The 7,869-nt window shown below is 46.6% G+C and overlaps 1 long non-coding RNA gene across 1 annotated transcript; it reads right to left on the reverse strand.

The window, feature by feature from the left end:
• Nucleotides 1-2,339: 2,339 nt before the first annotated feature.
• On the reverse strand, nt 2,340-7,814 carry LOC311444297. Its single transcript, XR_014697802.1, has 2 exons — nt 7,766-7,814; nt 2,340-4,132 (listed from the first exon to the last, which is right to left on the reverse strand). It is a non-coding gene; the product is annotated as an uncharacterized lncRNA (long non-coding RNA).
• Between the last annotated feature and the right edge of the window lie 55 nt (nt 7,815-7,869).

Below are 7,869 nucleotides of genomic sequence, written 5' to 3' on the forward strand. Positions count from 1 at the left end.
AAAAAGTCCCTGACTCCCTGACTTCAGGTGTGTCTTTCATATAAAATCCTCTCAAGTGGTTTCATCCTACCTGGGCACTGTATAATTTTTAGCATGGTTGTTAACAACAAACACTTGGAATTGGCTATACAAATGCACATATATTTATATATACACATGCAAGAACTACATTTCTTGTATTTCTAGATGACCATCAATTCACTTTCAGATGTATTTATGAGCTAGTCAAGGCAACGTAGTGACTAATGTACAGGTAACTCCAGTCTAAAAGTGCTCATAACCTACAGCTCGATTTGACTTGCAAATTAATAAATGTTTGGAGCCTGTCACAGGCTGTGTTAAACTTCCAGTTTGTGCTAAGCCTCTACTCTGAGGCAGACAAAGATAGATGCAAGTGGAGCTTGGCTTGTTTTTTCATATATTTTGTCACAGTTGATGATGTTTAGACCAAGTATTTTGTGTTCTTATGAAGCAATTCTTAAACTAAACTTTCAGATTTGTTGATCTTGTTTTTAATTGAACAGCGCTTGGTTTATTACCACAGAGCCCTTTACTTATTCCCTTTTTTTTTACATGGGAAAAATTAAGAAGATTTGCTACATAAAATAGCTTAAGGTCGTCACCCACGATATTCATGTGCATATATATTCAGAACTTGCTCCTCCGAAACCCATGCAAAAAATACCTTTTTTTTCTCTTTCTCTGAAATCAGAGACAAAAACTAGGAAATCAATCACTGAGTCTGCAGTGCTGGAAATTGAGAATTATAAATGTTCATTTCCTCAGCACAAGGCTGGGTCTGGGTGTTTTCTGCCTGTTACAAGACAGCAGGAATTGGGCATCTGTCAGTCTGTAGACTTTTCTTTTCTTGATTTTCGAGGTGGTATGTGTATGTTTATTGCTGACGCTTCCCAGAGACAGTAGGTCATTTCTGTTAAAGTTAAAAGGTATGTAGAAAACATAGTCAAGAGTGCAAGCCCTGGAAAAAAATATCTCAGGATTAAGGTACTTAAAAATCTCATTGCAGATCTGTTTTTCCCAACCCTTCCAGAGATGCCAGTGAGACACTGCATAGATCACTTTACAAACAACGTTCCACACTGCATGGTCTGGTACAGGCAGGAAATTAAAGCCTGTATCTTACAATCAGAGTGAGTATTTCTGAAAGGGCACAATTCACTTCCAGGTAGCAGCTAAATTTTTGTATTCCCTATCACGTATGTAAATGCCTGTGTTTAACATTTCAGTCGCAAGTTACAGTGCAACCGAAAACTGCAAAGCCACATCAAAATTTCCCCAGAACACCCTGGTGGACTTTCCACAATTACATACAATTTACAGGAAGACACGAACTATGTAGCTTTGTTTATACATTTGTAACTTCCTCTAAAGAGCAAGAAGTAAACATTAAAAAGACTTATTTTTTCAGGTGCAGACATTTTGAGAAATGAAACATGATAAATGGGCAATTGTATCCACAGGAGAACTTTAGCTTCATTGTGTATATATATATATATATATACACATACATGTGTGTGTGTGCGCAGATATATATAGAAAGATATATACCCTTTTATGACGTGCTTTAGAATGAGACCTAACAAAATACCAGGCACTCAAAGCAGACCACAGGACCCTTAGCAAGGCAACTGGGCTTCCTTATAGTGCACAAAGAGGTTGTCAGCATGTGGAACGAAGCCCTGCCTGGCCCTAACGAGCAGGAACTGAGGGCAGGTCTACATATGAAATCTTCCTTTAGTAGGGCTATGAAATAAAATAATAATAATAATCCTCTCCTGGAGAAGGTGCATGTGACCAGGACTAAGCTAAGGTGGTAAAAGGGTTTTCTTGGTATGTGTGGAGAGCAGCGGTAGCTCCTGTTGCCAGGCAGTAACAGCGAGCACAGCTCTTGTCCAGGAAGCTGCTCTAGTCTCAAATCATTTTGCCAAGGGTTGCTTCAGCAAACGCTTCTGCTGGTGCAGCTCCAGGAACATCGATGGGGAAACTTCAGCTTTCAGGAAGGAGCCGATAGCCAAATCCTCCTTCTGGACCACAGCTCTTAGAGCCATCCTAGATCTGAGTAGCTGATGTAGCTGTGTGGCATTCTATCACAGATTGGGGAAATGGATGCCTGCTCTGAGCTTTTGATGTAAAACTTCTAAGTTGTGAGCAGCAGGCAAGCCCTAGCCAGGTCGACTGCTGGCAGCGGGGCATGCAGTGGCAGCCCTGGCACAAAACCTTCCTCATGATGAGCGGGAGCTTTTGGGGTCCAGGCCCCAGCAAACAGCATCCTAAAGTGTGAGCACTTCCAGCCCCTCTCAGGAAAAGACAGCACAACGTTTTTGAGCTCCCATCTTTATTTACCAATAAAGCACACCCCCGCGCCCTCCCCATGTAGGAGGCTTCTTAGGCCAGTGGCACCCTGGCTTGCATCAGGAGCAGCGCAGCCAGCAGCAGCGGGGAGGTGATGGTTCCCCTGTGCTCTGCACTGGTGAGGCCGCACCTCGAGTGCTGGGTTCAGTTCTGGGCCCCTCACTACAAGGACATTAATTGGTCTTTCTTTCTCTCAATTCCTCCTTTTTAATCTAGCAGCTTCTTGACAGATTATTCCATTTCTATCTAGAAAATCCTTCCCTTCTCCTGCCCTTTGCCTCAGCCTGTGCTTCTTCCATTCCTCACAGGTACGCCCAGTTTGATGATATAGGAAAAGGAAACAGTATAAAATACAGAATATAAAAATCTCAAGAAATAACATAGCAATGCAAGCGAGGGAAAGCTGCTTGATCCTGAAATTAGGTAACCACCTGGTAAGTTTATCCCAAATGTCTGTAAAACCCCACATGGTATCATCCATTGGTGCTAGATGGAAGAGTTTTGATTGTTCCCAAACTTTCTCACGATCTGTCTTGATTCTTTTGTCTTGTTTTATGTACGAGCAACTTTGATTACAGTGCATGCTCTGCCTTCTTTGGCCATCAACAAGTCTAATGCCATTCGATTTTGCAGTCCTACAGTACTTAGAGAGCTCACTTCAACCTGCAGTGATCTCAGTCTATGGTAAAGTTGTCTTTTTTTCTCCAATGTGGCGGAAGTATTTACTAATGACTTTTCTAATTCTCTCACTCCTGGAGACAGCATGAGCCAACGCAGAAAGCTGTGATAACCCGTTGGCCTATCGACTGTGGGTTGGAAGGTGTCACTTACTCCTTTTCCACAATGTCCTCAATAATCCTGCTGGTGGCCTTGTCTGATTAAACACTCTGCCCTGAGGGATAACATACCCCAAGGTACAGGTCCCATCCCAGTGGTCTGGCAAGGATTTTCTGGCATGGCCATCCCCACATAACCACCATAATCCATCCGGGACACAACTGTAGGAGTAATTGAGCTGTAGTCCTGCCATGATTGGTGCCGGGCATCCTGACGAGTTTGACTGGGCATCCTTGCTGCATATGGTTGCTCCATTAAGAGCACTTAATTTAAAGTGTCCCACCCTTGGGGCAGTGTCATTCTTCCTTTGTATAAAGATTGTTTTTCCCAGTTCCTGCAACTCAAATTTAAGAGCATGAATGCTGTTGTTTCCGCAAGTGTAAGACGGCAGCGGGGTTCCTCTAGCTGGTAAGGGCGACGAGAAGCCCCAACAAAGGGTCTCCCCGTTTGGAAGTTTGCTTAGTTGCTGTCCTGGAGGGCAGGATTCCCCCACCCTCCAGAGCAGGTTTTCCCCAGAAGGCAGGGTAGCATTTTTTAGATTGTCATATGGCCAACTCCAGTTTGCGTAGGACACCGGAACTCCGAAAAGGGGAGATTCCATGTTCCCTCTGGGGAGGGCTGTGCATGTCCAGCACGAGGACAGATTTAAGGCATTCCCCATTCCCTCAGTGTTGTTAAAATGTAGATTTCCTTCCCATGCCCCGGCAACCCCTAAACCCCATACTACAAACAAAACATTAATCATCCTGTTTCTTGAGCGATAGTCAGAGCAGTCCTGTTTGCTTAACCGTCCAGGATGGCTTCTGCACCTTCTTAACCCGGGTGTGATGAATCCAGGGAGCTTGTTCTTTTATCTTGATAGCAGCGTGAGAAGTCAGCAGCACTTGGAACGGGCCTTCCCACTCCGGTTCCAATGGTGAATCTGAGAGGGATTTAACGTACACATAATCTGCAGGCAATATGTTATGTACAGGACCACCTGGCCCCCTTGCCCTCGTCCCTAGGATCAGCTTCTCAGCTTCTCATAGTTGTTTCTGTAAACTTATCAAGTACCCTGTTAATACTTCGCATCTCACTTGACTAGAAACTCCCTTCTGCACCAGATATGGTCTCCCTTATAAAACTTCAAATGGGCTGACCCCTTCCTTTGCTCTAGGAAGTGTGGATTCTTAAAAGTGCCCATGGCAGGGCCTGTGGCCAGGGCATCCCAGCCTCTTGTCCTAACTTAACAATTTGGAGTTTGATTAAATGGGTCATCTTTTCCACCTGACCACTGTCGTACTATCTTGGCGATAAAGTGGGGTCTTCTATCCGATGACATTACTGCTGGGACTCCAAATTGTGGTATAATCTCCTGCAGCAATATTTTAGTTACTTCCTTGGCTTTACTTGTTCTGCAAGGGAATGCTTCTGGACAGCCCGAAAAGGTGTCTGTCAAAACCAACAGATACCGAAACCCTCCTTTTCTTGACAGTTCTGAAAAGAACATCTGCCATTGCTGCCCAGGGTAATTTCCTCTCCCTGTCACAGAATCACAGAATTTCTAGGTTGGAAGAGACCTCAAGATCATCGAGTCCAACCTCTGACCTAACGCTAACAGTCCCCACTAAACCATATCCCTAAGCTCCACATCTAAACGTCTTTTGAAGACTTCCAGGGATGGTGACTCCACCACTTCCCTGGGCAGCCTGTTCCAATGCCTAACAACCTTTTCGGTAAAGAAGTTCTTCCTAACATCCAACCTACGGAGCCCTAACACCTGTCTGAGGGTTATTTTGTAAGCAGATCTGGCACCATTGCATTACTTGTCTAACAGTGGTGTACAAATTCCGTGCAACTGTCCATTGGTTTAGGTATTTATACAAGGCTTCTGCACCCCAACGGGTCTTTCTATGTTTAGACATTACTACTGACCGTAGAAGAGCTAAGGGAACCACAGTTTTAGTCTGTGTGGTGGCTCATTTCCCTTTTTCTACCTTCCCTTCTAAATCCTCTATCAATTTCAGATCCTCCTTAGAACATTTAGGCTTGCATTCTGTTTGGATTTTACCGTCTGGGATCAGAGGCTATATGTCTGCCTCCCCTTCCTCCGCCGCCCTTTTGGCCTCTTTGTCTGCCAGAGCACTGCCGACTGCCTCTTTCTTTCCATGCAGCCCCGTGGGCTTGCACTACTCCGAAAGCATTTTTTGAGTCTGTCCATATGTTAATTTTCTTTCCTTTTGCTAGTTCAAAATCTCAGGTCAAGGCTATTATTTCTGCCTTTTGTGCTGAGGTGTTGGAGCCAAGGCTTCCTGACTCGACTACCTGGTCAGCAGTTGTTACCCTGCTTTACGTGTGCCCTGTCGCACAAAGCTGCTGCCGTCGGTGTACCAGGTGTCCTCAGCATCCTCCAACAGTTCTTCTTTCAGCTCTGGATGGCTCGAATACACAGCCTCAATCATTTCCAAGCAGCCATGTGATACTGGTTCTCCAAAATTTCCACCAAGAACGTGTGGAGCTCCTTAACTCAGGAGTGTGGCAAATGGCTCCTTTCCTTGCTGTTCCAAGTTCACAGCCTGGCAGTGATTTCATATCCCAAATAGGTCACTGGCTGCAAGGCAGTCTGGGCTTTCTGTGGAGAGACTCGATATCCATTAAGACCGAGCAAGTTCAACAAACTCACTGTCCAGTTTTCTCAATGTTCCTTCTCACTGGTGGCTATCAGCAAGTCGTCCACATACTGCAGTAGCACCCCTTTCCCGGGTGGGTGCTCCCACTGTTCAAGATCTTTCGCAAGCTGATTCCCAAGAAGAGTGGGACTATTTTTAAACCCCTGGGAGGGTACAGTCCATGTTAGTTGTGTTTTTCTTCGTGAATCAGAGTTTTCCCATTCAAATGCAAAAATAGACTGACTGAGGCAAGGGACAGGCAGAAGAAGGCATCCTTCAGATCCAACATGGTAAACCAAGCCAATTCATCTATTCATTTTAAGAGCAAAGCGTACAGATTTCTCACCAATGGGTGCAAATCTTCAGCGATTTTATTTACATCCCTCAAATCTTGTACAATCCGATAGTTCCCATCTGGTTTCTTTACAGGCAGGATAGGGGTATTACACTGTGATTCACATTTTTTTAGCAGCCTGGTTTTGATAAATTGATCAATTATCAGCTGAATTCCCTTTCTGTCTTCAGTCCTGAAGGGATATTGCTTTGTCCTTACAGGATGAACCCCTGACTTTAACCTAATTACTATAGGGGGCGGTGGTTTGGGCTCGTCTGGGCATTTCAGTAGCCCACACCCTTGGATAAACCTGGTTTTTAATCCCCTTTGGTACCCCTGTCTGAGCTGGGACGCTGACAAGAGCTGAACTTATTATCTCTATTAAGTGGCCATCTTTTACCTTAAACTCATTTTTTCCTGATTCAAATTTAATTTCTGCCCCCAATTGCTCTCGCAAGTCCCATCCCAGCAGAGGTTTTGGAGAGTTCAGCATGTAGAAGAATTTGTGGATTCTCCCTTGTTTTCCCAATGTGTATTTTAGGGGTTTAAGGAAATATGCCTTTTCGCTCTGGCCAGCTGCCCCTTTTACAGTAACAAACTCATCATCAAGGGGGGTTAGGGAAGTGACAGTGTCTGAGTGCCCCTAGGTTGATACAATCTGGCAGTCGCATCTTCTACAATTTCCGAAGGGTATCTCTTGCTGACCGACCTATGAACAATGAAACCAACTGCTGTATTCCCACTTCGGGTCTGGGGTCTGGAGGGCTGTGTCTCCTCACAGTGTCCTGCAATTGCCTTCGCAACCCAGTCCCTATAGACACCTAACGTCCCTCGCTCAGCCATTCTGTTTGGATCCCAATGCCTGTAAGGGAAAACGTTCCTTAACACCGCCTCCTCCCATCTTATCTTGGGCCAGACCCAGAGATGTTTTAAGAACTGTCTGTTTCTTGTTTCGGTCATACGGTGCACTAGTGATTGGATGGCACCGCAGCCAGGGCCGTGCTGTTTGATTAGAACTGGACGTGGCGGGCTGCTCCCAGAGGGTCACTACGATACCCTTGGTAGAGATAATCCCTAATATTACCTCTATTAGGAGATTCTCTCTTAGCTTAGGGATATGGTTTAGTGGGGGCTGTTAGCGTTAGGTCAGAGGTTGGACTCGATGATCTTGAGGTCTCTTCCAACCTAGAAATCCTGTGATTCTGTGATTCTGTGATCTCCGTTGTGCCCCCTTTCCAAGTTTCTAAGTCAAAGGAGGAAAACGGTGCTTTGACAGGAACCGGCCCCCTCCCGGTCCCACCGCCTCCCTCAGCGCAGCCCGAATCCCCCCTTGCTGTTCTCTGGTTCCTGCTGCCCTGGGGCTGCCGGGAGGCGTTGGGGCTCATCTCCCAGTTCTCTGGCTTAGGGAGGTTTAGGGGCGTAGGAATCAGCCGGCTCCTCCAAGTCCCTTCCTGGTCCCTGCACGCCGCCCCGTACTGCAGCACCTACCGGGCCGGGAGCACCCAGGAGCCCCCCCCCGCCTCGCCCGCACCCCCGGGGCGCCTCCACCGCCCCCCCCCTCCCCCGCCCCTACCTGCGCCGCTCCTCGCCCCCGCGCCAGGCCCCGCCCCCTCGCTCCCTCCAAGCCCCGCCCCCCCTCCCTCCAAGCCCCGCCCCCCCGCGCGGCGGCGCCTTCCC

Source organism: Aythya ferina, assembly GCF_964211825.1.
Source record: "Aythya ferina genome assembly, chromosome: 14".
Lineage (NCBI taxonomy): Eukaryota > Metazoa > Chordata > Aves > Anseriformes > Anatidae > Aythya > Aythya ferina.